We start from the raw sequence: 18,993 nt of genomic DNA on the forward strand, positions 1-18,993 counted from the left end.
GCATTTGGTTCAGGGAGGTTGGCAGAGGATTGTGAAGAGGAGTGTCTTTGAAGTTCATTATGCTTAATTTGATTGAGGTCTCCAGAGTTAGTGATGGACATAGAAGACGCCCGGTCTCAGTCATACTCCTTCATTCACAATTTGATTAATGGCTGCATTATTCATCTCCATCATGGTACAAGTGCAGCATTGTTGGGTGGTCTTGATCTGTAACAATGCATTTGTTTGGGCTTCCAGAGTAATCAAGGGACACTGTGTACACAATAAGAACACAAGGGTTATCCAATCAGGTAGAGAGGTCTAAATAAAGGGGCTGGCCAGGCTGTGTAGCTGTGTAATACTGGGTGTTCCTAGAACTTTTGCAGAAACTCACAACCGCAAGTGTGAGCCCACAGTAGTGCATGTATTGTGAATAGTAACATATCTTCAACACTGAAGAAGACACATCTGTTTCCATTCTAACAGTGTGCCGGAAGCTACACATTTTGGGTAATTAAGTCAATTCTTAATTTGTTTGGCTTGTCAGTGTACTAAACCTGAGTGTGTGCAGGTGGCAGCCTTGGTATGGTGTAGCTGGTAAGACTGAGGATATGATTGCTCTGATTTGTTCATTAGAGTCGTTGGAAAGCATTTCTATTTCAGAAACATTTATAAATAAATCAACAATCAGTATGTTTACATGCAGGCTAATATTCCATCATTATTGAGTAAGAATTCCGGTCATGTAAACAACATATTCAGAATAGGATAAGCAGTATTCTGAATAAGAGTATTCAGAACAAGATATGTAGACTGCCTTGTATCTTGTGGATTATTAGTGGAATATTAGTTTGTATAAACACTGTATTCCAAATACTTGCCTTTCTCTGTCCCCATGCATGTGTGAGACAACTGTCTCTTTAGTGAGGGATTTAGAAACATTTGTAACTGGCATTTGTTAACCAGGCTCCGTACTGTTAGAGACTCAGTGCCTCACAGTTAATAGCACATCTGGGTCACACAGCATTTCTTTGTCATCGTTGGCAGGAAGAATGTATTGTAAGTGCGTAAATGTAGTAAGTTCTTTTAAAACTTCATAATACAGATTAAACTTAAACAACATTACGGCAGACATTCACCGGGTACGGTTCATGGAGTACCGAAGATCCCCAGAGACATGCCCCAGGGTGGTTGTGGAGCGGTTTTGTGACCACATGGTACACTGGCTGACCCCCGAGAAGAAAACCAACCTGCAAATGGGGGAGGAAGTGGTTGTGGAGCAATTCTGGCCACAACCCAGACACCTCACTGCACGAAAAAAATGGTTTACAAATGGTGTAAACCTATTGTAAAACTAAACAAACTTAAAGTTTGCAAAGTTTGCACATGTTGCAAACCTATTGTAAACTTTATTTTTACAAATGGTTTACTAGACCAAGAACCTAATGGAGGTCTTATAGTCCATTTGGACCTCAGGTTTGCAAATTAGTAAACTAATGGTTTACAAACTATGCAAACCTATTGTAAACTATACAAACTGAAAGTTTGCAAATGTTGCAAACCTATTGTAAACTTTATTTTTACAACTGATTTACTAGACCAAGAACTTTGGAGGACTTATAGTCCATTCGGACCAAAGGTTTGCAAATTAGTAAACTAATGGTTTACAAACTATGTAAACCTATTGTAAAATATACAAACTTAGTTTGTAAAGTATGCACACATGTTGCAAACCTATTGTAAACTTTATTTTTACAAATAGTTTACTAGACCAAGAACCTAATGGCGGTCGTATAGTCCATTTGGACCTCAGGTTTGCACATTAGTAAAATAATGGTTTACAAACTATGTAAATCTTTGCAAATGTATAGTTTAAAATGGTTTGCATAAATTGAATTGTAAACAGTATTTTTTCATCAGGTTTACAAAGTGATACAAACTTATTCCCACATTATGTCCTTTTGGACATTAAGTTTAAAATATTGTAAACCCGTCTTTGTGAATGGTTTACACATACCATTTTTTTGCATTACCTCTGTAAACAGCTGTGCACATAGCCATTAAATTTGCCAAATTGTAACCCCCCGTTTTTGTACTCTACATAGCAAAGTTACTTGACTTGCAAGACGTTTGATTTAATTTGTTTAAAGTTACAATGAAAGGTCTTGCTAATGTTCTTTATTTAATGTAGTATCATTAAACCTGAAGTATTTACACTAGTTTGCAAAAAAAGAAAATAAGTCATGCAAGAATACAATGCCTTTTGTAAAGTTAGCTAAAACAGTTAGGCAACTTTTAAATGAATACCAAACAAGTTTTTTTAAGCATGCTTTTTTTATTATTAAATATGCAAGAATGGATGGATGCAATAGATAACAGCATACAACACATTTAGTTTTCCAGTAGGCCTTTTATTTATCTATTTTTTTTTACAGTGGCTCATTGAGGACATTGAAAATGTCTTTGTTATGTCAAGATCGCAAGATAATTCTTCTCAGGATCTTGATCTTAGGAATAATGTGATAAGGTCCCACATAAAAAAAAACACCATTCACAAAATGGGAGTCAAAACCATGTAAGATACCTCTTCCCAAATTTGTTATAACTTTAAATTGTGTCCTTCTTTAAATTTCACCCATATTAATCTTTAATCAACCATGAAAGCAGGCAAATCTGGTCTTTTGTAATTTGAAAATGTTCCTCTTTTGCAAGGAAGTTTGGATTTCCCTTTTTTTCAGAATGCCAAATGCAGCATCACATGCTTTTTTCCCCTCTTTAAATTTTTCTGACTCCCATTTTTGTGATCAAATTACCTTCACAGAGATTTTTTTCTCCTTCATTACAAAGGATTATCTTCCTCCCCAGATTCTTCCGTGCTCATCACAGTGACTTCCACAGGGAGCATTTTAAAGGCACTTATCTTCTTTTTTCTCCTCCTCCGATGCTGATGAATGAGGGACCCCCTTTATTCGACTCTGGCAAAAAATAAAATACAAAATATATATAATGATGATACTAATTAATTAATTAATATATAATATAGATGTTTTGCAGTGTTGCTCATATACAACCACCTCAACCAATATTACGTTTTTAATACAATACAATACAATATATGGCACTTAAAGAGTGTTTGTTTTAACATTAGCAAAAATACTATTTTTGTTCCCTTTGTAGTAGGGGTGGGAATTTCGAATAATTAGGTATAATTAGGTACCTGTAATGCAATAAGCAAGATATAAAATAAAAATTAATATTTACAGTCCATCACATGCAGCATACTAACAGAAACATGTTAATGAGATATAAATACACTAGGTATATTTCTTTAGAACTAAATTGTATTAATTTATTCTAATGGCAGCAGTGTGGAGTAGTGGTTAGGGCTCTGGACTCTAAGGGCAGCAGTGTGGAGTAGTGGTTAGGGCTCTGGACTCTTGACCGGAGGGTTGTGGGTTCAATCCCCAGTGAGGGACACTGCTGTTGTACCCTTGAGCAAGGTACTTTACCTAGATTGCTCCAGTAAAAACCCAACTGTATAAATGGGTAATTGTATGTAAAAATAATGTGATATCTGTATAATGTGAAATAATGTATAATGTGATTTGTTGTAACAATTGTAAGTCGCCCTGGATAAGGGCGTCTGCTAAGAAATAAATAATAATAATAATAATTACATTTTTTTTATTTTAATTCCCTGTGACATTTAAATCTGGTAATTTCCCTAGGATTTATCTAAAATGCAAATAAAGGGCAATTGGTTCAAATCCAGCATATAAACTATCTGGAATGCCACGAATAGCAGGCATTTAAGTTGTGGTAACAAAATAGCTTCTATTGCATGGTAGTCAGTCATGCAAAAACATTACACATTGGTAAACATAAAATTATACAACGTTTGTGACCATGGATGACAACATATTCTGCTGGACCTTCAAGTAGTTCAAGTAACATAACAGTGTGTCAAAAAAACCATCTGTGCAATGTACCCTTTGAAAACAAAATCATATATTCCACATTTATCGGAAATAATAGAAAACTTACTCCTCATTAGTGTCCCAGGTAGGCAGATTATCTGTTCCTGTGAAATATCTATATGCTCTTCGAACCAAGTTCTGTAAAGTACAAGATACATTTGATGAATGCATGGTTCCTCTTGCGCACTACATTTGTTAAATATATCTACAGTACGTATTAATATTTTTAATGAAATATGCATGAATGGTTATACCTGCGTTAATGGTGATGTTTTTATTGAATCTCACGAGGTCTTTTTTCTCTTCTTTGCCATGTTATGCTGAAGAAGTTCTATTGTTTGTTTCTGTATAAGACAAATGCATTTTTAGATTTAAGTATTTATGAACACAAGTTAAATCAGTTTTCTTTGTACATGTTAATGGTAAAGAACAAAAATAGCCTAAGGCCTGGACAAAATCAAAACTTTGATCCACCAGCTAAATCGCAAATTACAAACCTGGTACTGATGGCGGCTTTTTTGTTTGTCAGAAGGTTATTCCTTCTACCCCAGAGGGAACTCCACATTAATATTGTGTTTGTAATTTGCGATTTGCGGGTGGGTCAAAGTTTTGATTTGGTCCAGGCCTAAGTCAGAATAACTTACAATCACCTACTGTAGACAAAATCATACTAGACTCAGGACCTGATTCCATGGTGTGATACAGACTCCATGTTTAGATATACAAATTGTATGACTAACCCTTTATTTTACTAAAATTCAGGAATAATGCTAACCCACATAGCTACAGCCTGTATTATAACTCCCCATTCACTATGGCAGTGATTCTGAAACCAGGGTCCACAGAGATATCCTAGGGGGCCCATACAAATGTCACTATTGTGTAAAAAAACAAAACCAAAAAAAAAACACTAAATCGTTTTGCAATCATTGACAGACCAGCAGGTAGGCCTAATCCAAACTCATCTTCTTCACTGTAACCAATATGATAAATAGTTCTGAGCCATGCTTGGACAATTATTAAAGTACACACTAATTAAATAAATTACATACACTACTACACTAATAAAATGTTCAGTTACCTTGAAAGATGCAGTAAATCTCCTGCATCCGCAGAAACATCAAGGGCAGACTCCTGAACAGTAGAAGATGCTGTGAAACTGAGCAAGGATTATGAGGACTCCCTAGTCTCTGTCCGGACAGGGATACTGTCGGTTCCCGCCCTTCGAAGCAGACGAGCCCCTCCTCTCTCTCCTCCACCACCACCACCGGGACCCAGCTGGGGTAGAGGGGCTGCCCCTGCCCCGTTGCCACACCAGCAATGGGACAGATATTTAACCAATACCCCCTCTGTCCCCCCAACTTGTTTTAGGTGCAACCAACAGGGACATCTGGCCAGGTCATGCCCCGCTGCCATGGAGTGTGACGTGGCCGCGTGTAATTGGGCACCTGAGATAGGTAAGCGTGGGGAAAATGGTCAGGAGGGACCTTGTATGAGTTATGTGGTTTTAGCAAACCTTAATTAGAACAACTCTCTTGGGCAGTGTGTTATTGCAGCCACGTGGTCAGGTGGCCGTCTCCTGTATCCATGGAGACACGGCGGCATACCCCACACTAAAAGTATATTTATTGGCATGACTGATAAACGTCACCTGGTAGTAGGGGTGGCGGAAAGGTTGCCACACCCAGTTATTCCAGGGCCGAGACTTCAAAAATTCAAAGAATTAATGCAAATAATGGCAGTCTCAGTCGCACAAGTAAATGTGGCAGAAGAAAAGAAAAGGGAACTAATTGGTGATGTGTTTCCTTTTCAAGCTGAAATGTTTTCTCCTATTTTCCGTTAGTGCCGCTGCAATAGCCACCGAGTTAGTACAGATTATGGCTAGAGTAGGGATCCCTAAAGAGATCTTGACTGATCATAGAACCAATTTTCTGTCTAACACATTACAGCAGGTATATAAAATATTAAAAATACATCCCATCAAGACGTTTGTTTATCATCCACAGATGGATGGTTTGGTGGAAAGCTTTAATTAGACCTTGAAGTCGATGCTGAGACGGTTTGTAACACAAGAGCAAAAACATTGGGCATTGCTTCTTCCCTACCTCCTTTGTGCAGTGAGGTGCCGTAGAGTTCGACAGGGTTCTCCCCCTTCGAGCTCTTGTACGGCCGACAGCCTCGCGGCATCCTCGATCTTTTGAGAGAGGGGTGGGAGGAGCACAAAGGCTTGTCCAAAAATGTAGTGAAGCATGTGCTCCTACTAGATTGCCTAGATTTGGTCGGTCGTTTGGCCCAGGACAACCTCAGATCAGCTCAGCACCGACAGCAAAAAACAAAATGCACTAATTCGAACCTTTCAACCAGGACACAAGGTAATGCTGCTACTTCCCTCATCAGAATCGAAATTGTGTGCTAAATGGCAGGGGCCTTATGAAGTGATTCGGACAATAGTGAAGGTGAATTATGAAATCAGACAGGCCAATCACCATAATGAACGTGAAATTTATCCTGTACATTTATTAAAGCCCTGGCAGGCAAGGGAGTTCTTGTTTATAGCCCCAGGCAATATATAGGATGATTTAGGCCCCTGTCCAGAGATTCCTAGCACAAAAATAATTTAGATGGGGGAACAATTGGTTCTAGATCAGCAATGGGAACTGCGTAAGCTTATTGAGGAGTTCAGCGATGTTTTTTCTGACTTGCCCGGCAGAACTAACTTGGTTGAATATGACATTATCTCTCCACCAGGTGTCACCGTGCAAGAGACCTTACCGGATCCCAGAAAGTCGACGAAGTGGCGTTCGCAAAGAGGTATGGGACAAGCTTGAGCTTGTGGTGATTGAACCTTCCAGGAGCGAGTGGTGCAGTCCTATTGTCATAGTGGCCAAGAAAGATGGCACCAACCGCTTCTGTGTAGATTTCAGGAAGGTAAACGCTATTGCCAAGTTCGATGCGTACCCTATGCCTCGGGTCGACGAACTTTTAGATAGACTGGGAAAGGCGAGGTTTATCTCTACTCTGGACCTGACAAAGGGATACTGGCAGATCCCCTTAACCCGCAGTTCTAGAGAGAAAACCGCATCATGAATATGCAGCAGCGTATATCGATGATGCGATTTACAGCTCCACCTGGCGAGAGCATTTGGCTAGGGTTACAGTCTCTTTAGTCTCTAAGGGTAGCCCGGCTGACAGCTAACTTAAGAAAATGTGTGTTTGCCAAGACAGAAACTCAATATTTGGGGGTTTTAATGGGAAATGGAAGGGTGAGATCCGTGGTCACCAAAATCCAGGCTTTGGTCGAGGCGGTGATCCCCAAAATCAAGACTCAGATGAGGTCACTATTATTATTTATTTCTTAGCAGACACCCTTATTCAGGGCGACTTACAAATGTTACAAGATATCACATTATTTTTACATACAATTACATTCTTTTTTTTTTACACATTATTACATTTTTTTTTTTTTTTTTTTTACCCGTTTTTTTTTTTTTTTTACATACAATTACCCATTTATACAGTTGGGTTTTTACTGGAGCAACCTAGGTAAAGTACCTTGCTCAAGGGTACAGCAGCAGTGTCTCTCACCTGGGGTTGAACCCACAACCCTCTGGTCAAGAGTCCAGAGCCCTAACCACTACTCCACACTACTGGGATTAGTTGGTTATTACCGCTTTATCCCTGAGTATGCCACAGTGGTTAACCCTTTAGTAGACCTTTAATTAAGTGGTCAGGGGGCGTTTGATACTATTAAGCGTAAACTTTGCCAGGCCCCCACCCTTATCACACCTGATTTCACCAAGAGTTCATCCTCCATACCGATGAATCTGATGTAGCTTTGGGTGCTGTCTTGTCCCAAAAGGTAGACGGAGTAGAACACCCGATACTGTATCTCAGTAAAAAGATGCTACCTTGGGAGCGCAACTACTCCGTAGTCGAAAAGGAGTGTTTGGTCATTAAATGGGCTACTCACTCTTTACAATATTACCTGCTGGGACATTCATTTGATCTCGTCACAGACCACGCCCCACTCAAGTGGTTAAGCACAATGAAGGATAGCAATGCTCGGATAACTCTGTGGTATCTGGCATTGCAACCCTTCATGTACCACATGGTACACCGTGCTGGGAAAGACCATCAAAATGCAGATTATTTTTCCCAGGAGGGGGGAGTAATGGGAAAGATAGATTCAGCCGAGTGTTCCTTCGGCTCCACTCTGAGCGGTGGGATATGTGACAGAAATACAATGGTTCTTGGTTGTAAATCACCCTCCTGACTTGTGAGGGTGCTAAGCAGAGAAAACAGAGTTTCTTGGATGGGCTGCCCTGACAGTTATTTCCCAGAGTTCAAGGGAAGTCGGCCAGCCAGGAAGGGGGCGAGACTCTGTTGCAATAACACATTTAACTGGAAGGGAAACGATGTGGCAGCCACAGATTGGAGAGGCGATCCCACTTGTTTACCAAGGTGTCATGTGTGACAGCATAAAAGGGGACGGAGAATCGTAGTCTTTTCCTTCGCATTGGATAGAACCAAGGACTGTGAGAGTGTAAAACAGAAACTGTATCGTGAGTGTTGTGTTTTGTTTGTTTGTAATTGTCTCATCTTGTTTTGTACGTTACTAGACAGCTAACACAGTTCCGGAGCTGTCGCCAAGGGCCAGCACTAAGCCGGAACAGCACCATTATCACAAATATGAACTTGTATCACCCACCACAAGCACTACTGCACGCACCCAGGACTGGTGACCGTGTCTGTATTATTGTGAGGCGGATATTGTTTATTATTTGGGACTGCATTCCCCCGTTATTTACCATGTGTAGTACACATTGGTGTGTATTGCCCAAGGATTACTGTTTGGTCACCAGACCTGAAATAAAAGAATAAAACCTTTCGAAACAGGATTATAAATCTCTCTGTCTGTTTCATTACCGCACTGCATCACCCCTGCACCTGCATCCACTCAGCCACTTTGTCACAGTAGGCTACACATTACATTATGTAAAAATATAAATCTGTAGGCCTATACAATATACAATAAAATCAAATGAATACCTAGCATACTTTCTTTTTACTTTAGCCTGTACCGGTAACACAGATTTGTGTGTGCAATTTTATTGTATTGTTTTTAAACCAGACACCTCCTTATGTTGGACAAACATGTCCGCTTTAGCGAGGGGCTACTGTATGATAATGAAAAGCTTTTGGGGGGTAAAGGTGGGGTCCCCACTATAGAATCTGATGGGATTAAACTGCCTTTCATTTTTTTATATATTGTGAAAGATTTCACTTGTTGAAAGATTCAATAGCCCTTTTGCAGAAGACCCAGACACAAGATTTGAAGTTTTTAAGCACTTTCATGCATTTTTATTAATTACAGGAATAAAAGTCAATCCAAAATAAAACAAAAGCCACCTGGAGTGCTAACTAAACTATAAAACCAGACGGCTAAGCCATTTACTGGTTGCAAAACACACAGTTTTTACAAACACAAACAAAAAGGTTGACACACAACCTTTTCTAAACCACACAGGTTTCTTCTCTGTGTCAGCCTCTCTTCACACAGACTGCAGACTGCCCAGAACAAACGTTTCTGCCCTGTTGTATATCTGCCTGCTAATTACAGGTAGGTGACACAAATTAAATCATAAAACAATTAAAGAACAAATTAAATAAACTAATTACACCTGTGTCTGTGTGAGCACAGCCACACACACACACACACATTTATCTGGCAGGGACAGAAATTAACCCTTTACATTTATCAAAAACTATGTTACTGTATTTTGATTCTTCCACCCTTGCATGTATCCTTCGGGCACCCTCTGCTGCAGCAAACCACAAACTCAACTCCTGCTATTTATTTAAACAATGTCACACAACCCTCACAATGTATAATGCTAGAGATCTCGCTAAGAAGACACAACAAATATTTAAATTAGTACATTGCGGCTCTTTTCATTAACATATTTTCTCTTGGTACATACGACAACATTTATACTTTGGGAATTGTCGCAACGAAAATGCAAATTGTGGTATGTTTGCCTTGCGACTGGCCCATCTTAGTACATCTACCCTTGAATCTTCTGTTATATTGTGAAGGTGCTGTTATTTCTATTTTCAACCCTTATTCTTACCACTCTTAATAGTATCAACAGTCTTAGCCCTCTTATCATCAACAGGATATTTATTTCTCTATAATTTTAAATAATCAAAACTATGTTCATCAATAGTACCCAATCAGTGTGTTTCAGTAGTAGATCTGCTACTGTATATAAACAAACAAAAGTAATTTGATCGGCTAGCCATCACCATCATTTGTCATGATAATTAATGCTCACAATTGAACATATTGATTGCTACTTTTAAGACAATAACATACCCTTTTGGCAAACTAATGTAACAGTTAAAGTCAATGTCATCAAACTCTAATAAGTACTAATTGTTTCCCCACTGTGTATCGCCATCGTTTCTATTGGAGTGTACTGTGGAGTGTCTATATCATCTACAAGTCTTACTGGAATGGTGATATTCCATGGCTCGGCTATCCCACATGGCTATTACAAGTGATTGTAATGCCACCCAGTCTCTTAAAACAAATTGGCATTATACAAGCAAACAATGGGCTAGGAAAGTACCTGGGCTGCCAATTACCTGATTACATTAACGTAGGCAAATTAATTTGGCATGTGTCTTTACTGATAGAGAACATTGTTGCAGATATCCTACCTCAAGGAATTGTCCTACACCTTATTGACAAAACTATAGCAGGTTGCTGTATAAACCCCCACTGTGTAGAGCAGACACTGGGTTTATTTTATTAACCACCAGGGAAAGGATTAACAGGCTTAAGCTAGCATCGCTACACATCTTTTGTCCACTCTCATTTATCGTTTTCACACCTGCTCCATTCTGTTCTGCCCACCTCCCTCTTGGCTATGTAATGTAACTCCTCTTATCTCCACCCCTTAATTATCAATGTCACAACCCAGGCCCTCACATGTGCTAACTTGGTGGCAAGTCCCAACACAACTCAAACAACATGTTCGAAACACAGGGATTCATTTAGCGAAGGCCCCCCCCCCCCCACAATTAGGCAAACATACAAACCAATCCCAGATGCACGAGTCCAGAAACTAGCATACAGATAGATAGATAGATAGATAGATAGATAGATAGATAGATAGATAGATAGATAGATAGAGTGATCATTTACATTTCCCTTTCAGCGTGAAGAATTTTGTTGCTGGTTGCATTACACATGCAGTCAGTATCTGATATTTCCTTTATTTTGTTGTTATGACTGAATTGTATTATATATTCCTTCTACCTTCAGAGACCCTGTGGTCTCAAAAAATAGTATATTTTTAAAAACATATTTCAGCTGATCCTATTAAAAGGTATCAACAAAAAAAAAATCCTTTCTGGTGCACATGTGGGAGGCTGTGTGGTCCAGTGGTTAAAGAAAAGGGCTTGTAACCTGGAGGTCCCCAATTCAAATCCCACCTCAGCCATTGACTCATTGTGTGACCCTAAGCAAGTCATTTAACCTCCTTGTGCTCCGTCTTTCGGGTGGGACGTAGTTGTAAGTGACTCTGCAGCTGATGCATAGTTCACACACCCTAGTCTCTGTAAGTCACCTTGGATAAAGGCGTCTGCTAAATAAACAATTAATAATAATAACATGTGGACCAGCACCTGTTGTAGCATTAATCCTACATAACCTTTAATATTTACACAAATCCTTAATTGCTGCATTAAAGGACCAAACAGGACAGGCATGTTACAATGTTTCCATTTTGGTCTGACAAAATAATGTATCAAAAAGATTGAAGGCTCTTGTTTTTTTGTCAGTTCCCGAAAGACCTTTGAAATGAAAACATTTGAAAATAAAATGATAAATGCTCTGTTTAAGATCAGTCGTTGATGGATTCTCTTGACAAGCGTATCACTCTGTTTCTTTTGACAGCCATCTGTACGACCTACTGCAGTCCTTAGAAATAGAGCAAAAGTGTTTCTGATCCCAACAACAAAAGTCCCTACATTATAGATAAGGAATTAATTTGACTAGTGTACCAGATTTGCAAGGTGCATTTCACTGGGCACAAAGCCAATGAAAATGAAAATAATTTCCAGACTAAATAGCAAGCTCTGGAACTATGTAGTGACAGATATGATGGAGTGTGACACTTTAAGGTGTCAAATAAAAAAGAAAGATGTCATTTAGCATGCAAGAGAAGATTTGTCAGAATTATAACTACTGTAGTGTGTTTGGGACCCTGAATTATGAAGTCAGCAATAGACAGATTTATGTATGTTTTGAGTTATTATTATAATTTTTTTTAAGTGAAATATTTCACAAAACAAAAAATGATCAGCAGCACAAAATCAAACAAACATGTATTGCCCTCCTGCAGATCTGATTCTGAACTATGTCTCCTGCAGACAGCGTGACGTGCAGCTCCCGCTTGGTTAGGTCACTGAGTGACGCTCTAACCTAGAGATGATTTGATTTTGCAAATTTGAGGAGGAGTATGCTTTTTACTTCAGTATTACTTGTATAAAGTGACATAATTATGAATATTCATTTTGTGTGGGTACTCAGGAGACCCCTACCAATATGTGACCATAAAATTATGTAAAAGGCAAAGCAAATTATAGTGAAATTATATAAATGTGATACAACCATCAGGAAAGCTGCTTAACATTCTGCATTCTCTTTTTCAATTGAGATTTTACTATTTGTATCCAAATGCATAACATATCCATTAGACATGTCTTAGAACTATCATTGGTCACTACTTAGACAAGTAAAAAAAAAAAAAAAAAAAAACATTGAAAAGAGGATGCATTACTCAAAACATGAGACATATAGTTCAAACAGACAGGACAAGGATGTTGTCATGAAACCATACATTTGTTGGCAACAATACATCTATGGATTAATTGATAAAAGGACAAGTAAAAAATAAATGCATAATGGCCTGTACTGACTTCAGTGCAAGTCATGGCCAAATTGGGTGAGGAGAGGTGTCCAACCCCAGCAATGCCATTCCCATAGAGTTTATTTGTTACTGTAATACACACACAGTGGCCTGAGTAAAAGATAAAACTGCCATATGTAAGCAACATTTTTTACTGATGTTTTTGTTAAATATAGCATGTCCTAATGTGGCTATTCATATCACAGTAGCATTTTTCCCATGGAAAACTTTAGTGAAAGTGTACAAATTAGTTTTTGGAGTGTGACTGCCATAGTGCTAAAGGTTTAAAATAATCTTTTCTCATGTAATTTGCACAAAACAAACTTAACTTTTAACTTTGACATACTTTTGTATGAACAAACGGAAATTCATGAAAAAAATAACAAACAGACACATGAAATTGTTATGTGTGTAGTTTAAGTCACATTTTAATGTTTATTTAGTTAATTCTACTTTTAGTTTGCTCTCAACTTACAACATTTTTCTAACAGACTTTTAAAAGATATATAATTATTAACTCCATAACTAAAATGAAATCTTGTGTGAGTATAACTAATCTATAACAAAAACATTGTCAATGTAAAAAAAACAAGTTAGAAAAACGCAACAGCCGTTTAAAGTGGTGATATCAAACACAAAAGCCCAAGTTAGGAGAAGCAATTGGGGCAACCTTGTCAAGCATCAAGCAAATAGGCACAATTGGAAAGGTGCTGGGGCCCAACATTCACACAATTGTTGCTTCTAACTTGGCTTCTTTTTTTGATCGCTCCACTTTACATTGAACAGACAAACAGACATTTGTAATGGAAAATAGTTGTTTTATTTTTTTGTTATAATCCAGGTCTGGTGACCCAATAATAAACTCCGGTTATACACAGCAATGTGTAAAACACGGAGAACAGTAACAGGGATTGCAGCCCTAAACAATAAACACAGTATCTCTCCCACAATATACAACCACGGTCACCAGTCCTGGGTGTGTGCTGTAGTGCTCGTGGTGGGTGATACAGTTTAAAGAGTGACAAATAGTGCAGTGCTGTTCCAGGTTCAGTGCTGGCTCTTAGCGACAGCTCCAGAACGTGTTAGCCGTCTATAAACACACAAGTAACAATTATAGACAAGACAAACAAACAAACAAACACTCATGATACTCTTAATACACAGTGCATGGGTCCTTCCGGGTCTATTTCAAAACCAAAAGCGAAGGACCCTTTATGCTATCATGCATGACCCCTTGGTAAACGATTGCAGCTGACTCTATTGCCTGCAGCTGCTACCTCGTTTACCTTCTGGGTCAATATGTTCCTGCAACAGAATCTCCCTTTCTTCCAGGCTGACCGACTTCCCCACCCAGGAAATGAACTGTCAGGCCAGCCCATCCAAAGGCTTTTCACTTTTGCTACTTCGTGCCCTCACAGGTCGGGAGGGAGATTTACAACCCACCGCTCAGAGTGGAGCCGAAGGAACACTCGGTTGAATCTATCTTTCCCATTACTCTCCCCTCCCAGGAAAAATAATCCGCATTTTGATGTTCTTTCCCTGCACGGTGTACCATATGGTACATGAAGGGCTGCAACGCCAGATACCACCGAGTTGTCTGGGCATTGCTGCCCTTCATTGTGCTTAACCACTTGAGTGGGGTGTGGTCAGTGATGAGATCAAATGAGTGTCCCAGCAAGTAGTATCGTAAAGAGTGAGTAGCTCATTTAATGGCCAAACACTCTTTTTCGACTACGGAGTAGTTGCATTCCCAAGGTAGCATCTTTTTACTGATGTACAGCATCGGGTGTTCTACTCCATCTACCTTTTGAGACAAGACAGCACCCAAACCTACATCTGATGCGTCGGTGTGGAGGATGAATCTTTTGGTGAAATCTGGTGTGATAAGAGTGGGGAGCTGGCTGAGTCTACGCTCAATAGTATCAAACGCCCCCTGACACTCAGCTGACCACTTAATTAAATTTGGAACACTGTTTTTGGTGAGGTCAACTAAAGGGTTAACCACTGTGGCATACTCGGGGATAAAGCGGTGGTAATAACCGGCTAATCCCAGCAGTGACCTCACCTGAATCTTGGTTTTGGGGATCGTTGCATCAACCAAAGCCTGGATTTTGGTGACTACAAGTCTCACCCTTCCATTCCCCATTAAAAATCTCAAATACTGAGTCTCTGTCTTGGCGAACACACATTTTCTCAAGTTAGCTGTCAGCCGGGCTACCCTTAGAGACTGAAGGACGGCTGCAATCCTAGTCAAATGCTCTCGCCAGGTGGAGCTGTAAATGACCACGTCATCAATATACGCTGCTGCATATTCATGATGTGGGTGTAAAACCTGGTATACCAGTCTCTGAAAGGCAGCAGGGACACCATGTAAACAGCCCTTCTGGTGTTGAAAATGTGGTTTGCTCTCTTGAGCTGCGGGTTAAGGGGATCTGCCAGTATCCCTTTGTCAGGTCCAGAGTGGAGATGAACCTTGCCTTACCCAGTCTGTCTAAAAGTTTGTCAACCCGAGGCATAGGGTACGCATCGAACTTGGCAATAGCGTTTATCTTCCTAATATCCACACAGAAGCGGTTGGTGCCGTCTTTCTTAGCCACTATGTCAATAGGAGTGCACCACTCGCTCCTGGAAGGTTCAATCACCCTAAGTTCAAGCATGTCCCATACCTCTTTGCGAACGCCACTTCGTCGACTTTCTGGAATCCAGTAAGGTCTCTCCGGCATATTCAACCAAATTAGTTCTGCCGGGCAAGTCAGAAAAAACATGGCTGAATTCCTCAATAAGCTTACGCAGTTACCATTGCTGATCTGGAACCAATTGTTCCCTGATCGGAATGATTTTTGTACTATTTTTGTGTTTCTGGACAGGGGCCTAAATCATTCTCTATGTTGTCTGAGGCTATAACAAGACCTCCCTTGCCTGCCAGGGCTTTAATAAATTTACATGATAAATTTCACGTTCATTACGTGAATTTCATAATTCACCTTCTCTATAGCCCGGATCACTTCATATGGCCCCTGCCATTTAGCACATACCTTGGATTCTGATGAGGGAAGTAGCAGCATTACCTTGTCTCCTGGTCGAAAGGTTCGAATTAGTGCACTTTTGTTATAATGCTGCTGTTGTTGATGCTGAGCCAATCTGAGGTTGTCCTGGGTCAAACGACCGACCAAATCTAGGCGATCTCTTAGTAGGAGCACATGCTTCACTACATTTTTGGATGAGCCTTTGTGCTCTTCCCACCCCTCTCTCAACAGATCGAGAATGCCACGAGGCTGTCGACCGTACAAGAGCTCGAAAGGGGAGAACCCTGTCGAACTCTGCGGCACCTCTCTCACTGCAAAAAGGAGGTAGGGAAGGAGCAATGCCCAATGTTTTTGCTCTTGCGTTACAAACCGTCTCAGCATCGACTTCAAGGTCTGATTAAAATGTTCCACCAAACCGTCCGTCTGTGGATGATAAACAGACGTCCTGATGGGACGTATTTTTTATATTTTATATACCTGCTGTAACGTGTTAGACAGAAAATTGGTTCCATGATCAGTCAAGATCTCTTTAGTGATCACTACTCTAGCCATAATCTGTACTAACTCGGTGGCTATTGCAGCGGCACTAGTGGACCTCAATGGAACTGCCACTGGATATCGTGTTGCATAATCTACCACTACTTATATATGCGTATACCCAGAGTCAGAAGGTAGCAAAGGGCCCAATGTCCATTGCAATGCATTCAAAAGGAGTGGAAATAATCGCCAGTGGAACCAAAGGGGCGGGGAGCACTCGACCCGGCGCTACTCGCTGGCAGTCTGGGCATGTGGCTACATATTTTGACACATCAGTATGAAGACCTTCCCAAAAGAATCGAGCCAATATCCGCTACCTTGTCAGCTCTGAGGTGCCCGCAAAAGGGATATCATGCGCCAGCCTCATGAGCTCAGTCCGACAAGACGGGGGAACCAATAATTGTGTTACAGGCTGTCCTATGCCCGCGGCTAGATTTACCCTAAATAATAATTGCCCCTTGATACTGAAGTGTGGATATACTAGCGCCCCAGTGCCATCAACATCCTTACCTTCAATAGACCGGACCTGCCCCCAAGCGTGCACTAGTGACAGGTCATTATGTTGGCCCCACACTATGTCCGCGCTTGAGTACCACATGTCCGGTATATTGAGAGAGGCCAGAGTAGCATCTGCCCTGGATAACCTCGCCCTCTCGGTCACACTGCGTTCTGACTCCTTTTGACTGGCGTTTGTTACCATTCAAGCACTCTCCCACCAGACCCCAGCCTTGTCTCAGTGATGCTCCCTCCCATTTTGCGGTCCTTCTCTCTTTATTTGTTTTTCTAGGACGGAAAATAGGAGAAAACATTTCGGCTTGAAAAGGAAACACATCACCAATCGTTCCTTTTTCTTTTTTCTGTGCGGCTGAGACTGCCATTATTTGCATTGATTCTTTAAATTTTGGCCAGTCTCAGCCCAGAATAACTAGATGTGGCAACCTTTCCACCACCTCTACTACCAGGTGACGTTTTATCGGTCCTACCGATAAATATACTTTTAGTGTGGGGTATGCCGCCATGTCTCCATGGATACAGGAGCCATCCTCTCAAACGCCACCAAGTACACCTCTGGGTAACGTGTTAGACAGAAAATGATCAGTCAAGATCAGGTTCCATGATCAGTCAAGATCTCTTTAGGGATCCCTACTCTAGCCATAATCTGTACTAACTCGGCCGTCATCTTCATCGCCCGAGCCTTCGGTGCCGACATTGCTGGTGTTGCGGTAGGGACTGGTGCCAGCCCTATCTTTTCAATGAGCGCAGTGTAGCACTCCTCCCTCCTTCTCTCCTCTGTGTCCCGTCTGCTATCCAGCGTCTACAGCAACTTAGACTAACGTAAGTCAATTGTAAAGCATTAGATCTCTTCATAAAAGGCCATATACATGTCCTTTGCATTTCTTGGCCATGGTTTGACTTCAGTAAGTGCATCATTTGCATGCACCCATTTTCCAGTAGCACCCACAGCAAGAACAGACACATAGTGTCCTGATAATAGAAGCTAATTGTTCATTCCTGTTGTCCACAACAAATCTGCTCTTCTGCACAGCAGTAAACTTAGCATTGTGTCACTTTGTAATTGTCCCGTCTGGTTTGGTTTTGATGCAGCAAAGCATCCCCAAACCATGACACTATCACCACCATGCTTGACCATTGGTATAAGGTTCTTACTGTGGAATGCAGTGTTTGGTTTTCGCCAGACATAACGGGAACCATGTTGGCCAAAAAGTTCCACTTTTGACTCATCTGTCCATAGAACATTGTTCCAGAACTCTTGAGGATCATCCAGGTGCTTTTTGGTAAACTTGAGACAAACATTCATGTTATTCTTAGTGAGCAATGGTTTCTGCCTTGCTACTCTGCCATAAATCCCATTTTTGCCCAGTGTCTTTCTGATGGTGGAATCATGAGCACTGACCTTAGCCGAGGCGAGAGAGGCCTGCAGATCCCCGGATGTTGTTCTAGGGTTCTTTGTGACTTCCTGGATGATTTTACACCTTGCTCTTGGAGAGATTTTGGCAGGACGGCCACTCCTGGGAAGATTCACTACTGTCCCAAACTTTGGACAGTATGGCTCTAACTGTGGTTCGGTGGAGCCCCAGAGCCTTAGAAATGGCTTTGTAATGCTTTCCAGATTGATAGGCATCAACAACTTTTTTCCGGAGGTCTTCAGGAATTTCTTTTGTTCGTGGCATGATGTGACTCTAGAACCTGTGTGCTGACAACTTCACTTTGATGGTTAAGGCCAAAGTTAGTCAGATTTATATTGGGCAGGGATGGCCCAAATCAGGCCTGGCTGTTAACCAAAGTACTCAAACAGCTGACCCTAATTATCCCTTTAATTGGGTTGAGTTAACTAGGGGGCAATAACTTTTTCACACCTGAAGATTGCATGTTTGATTACCTTGCACACCAAACAAATGAAAGAAGCACCAAACTTTGGTGTCATTTTTTCTCTCAGACTCCCTCTATATCTACTACTACCCGCAAAAAAATCTG

The 18,993-nt window shown here is 40.6% G+C and overlaps 1 long non-coding RNA gene across 1 annotated transcript; it reads left to right on the top strand.

Annotated features, from left to right (window-relative positions):
* The first annotated feature begins 376 nt into the window (after positions 1-376).
* On the top strand, positions 377-8,777 carry LOC131705206 (uncharacterized). Its single transcript, XR_009310230.1, has 4 exons — positions 377-489; positions 5,328-5,413; positions 6,705-6,767; positions 8,576-8,777. It is a non-coding gene; the product is annotated as an uncharacterized LOC131705206 (long non-coding RNA).
* The last annotated feature ends 10,216 nt before the right edge of the window (positions 8,778-18,993 follow it).

This window comes from Acipenser ruthenus, chromosome 2, assembly GCF_902713425.1.
Source record: "Acipenser ruthenus chromosome 2, fAciRut3.2 maternal haplotype, whole genome shotgun sequence".
In the NCBI taxonomy this organism is placed as follows: Eukaryota; Metazoa; Chordata; class Actinopteri; order Acipenseriformes; family Acipenseridae; genus Acipenser; species Acipenser ruthenus.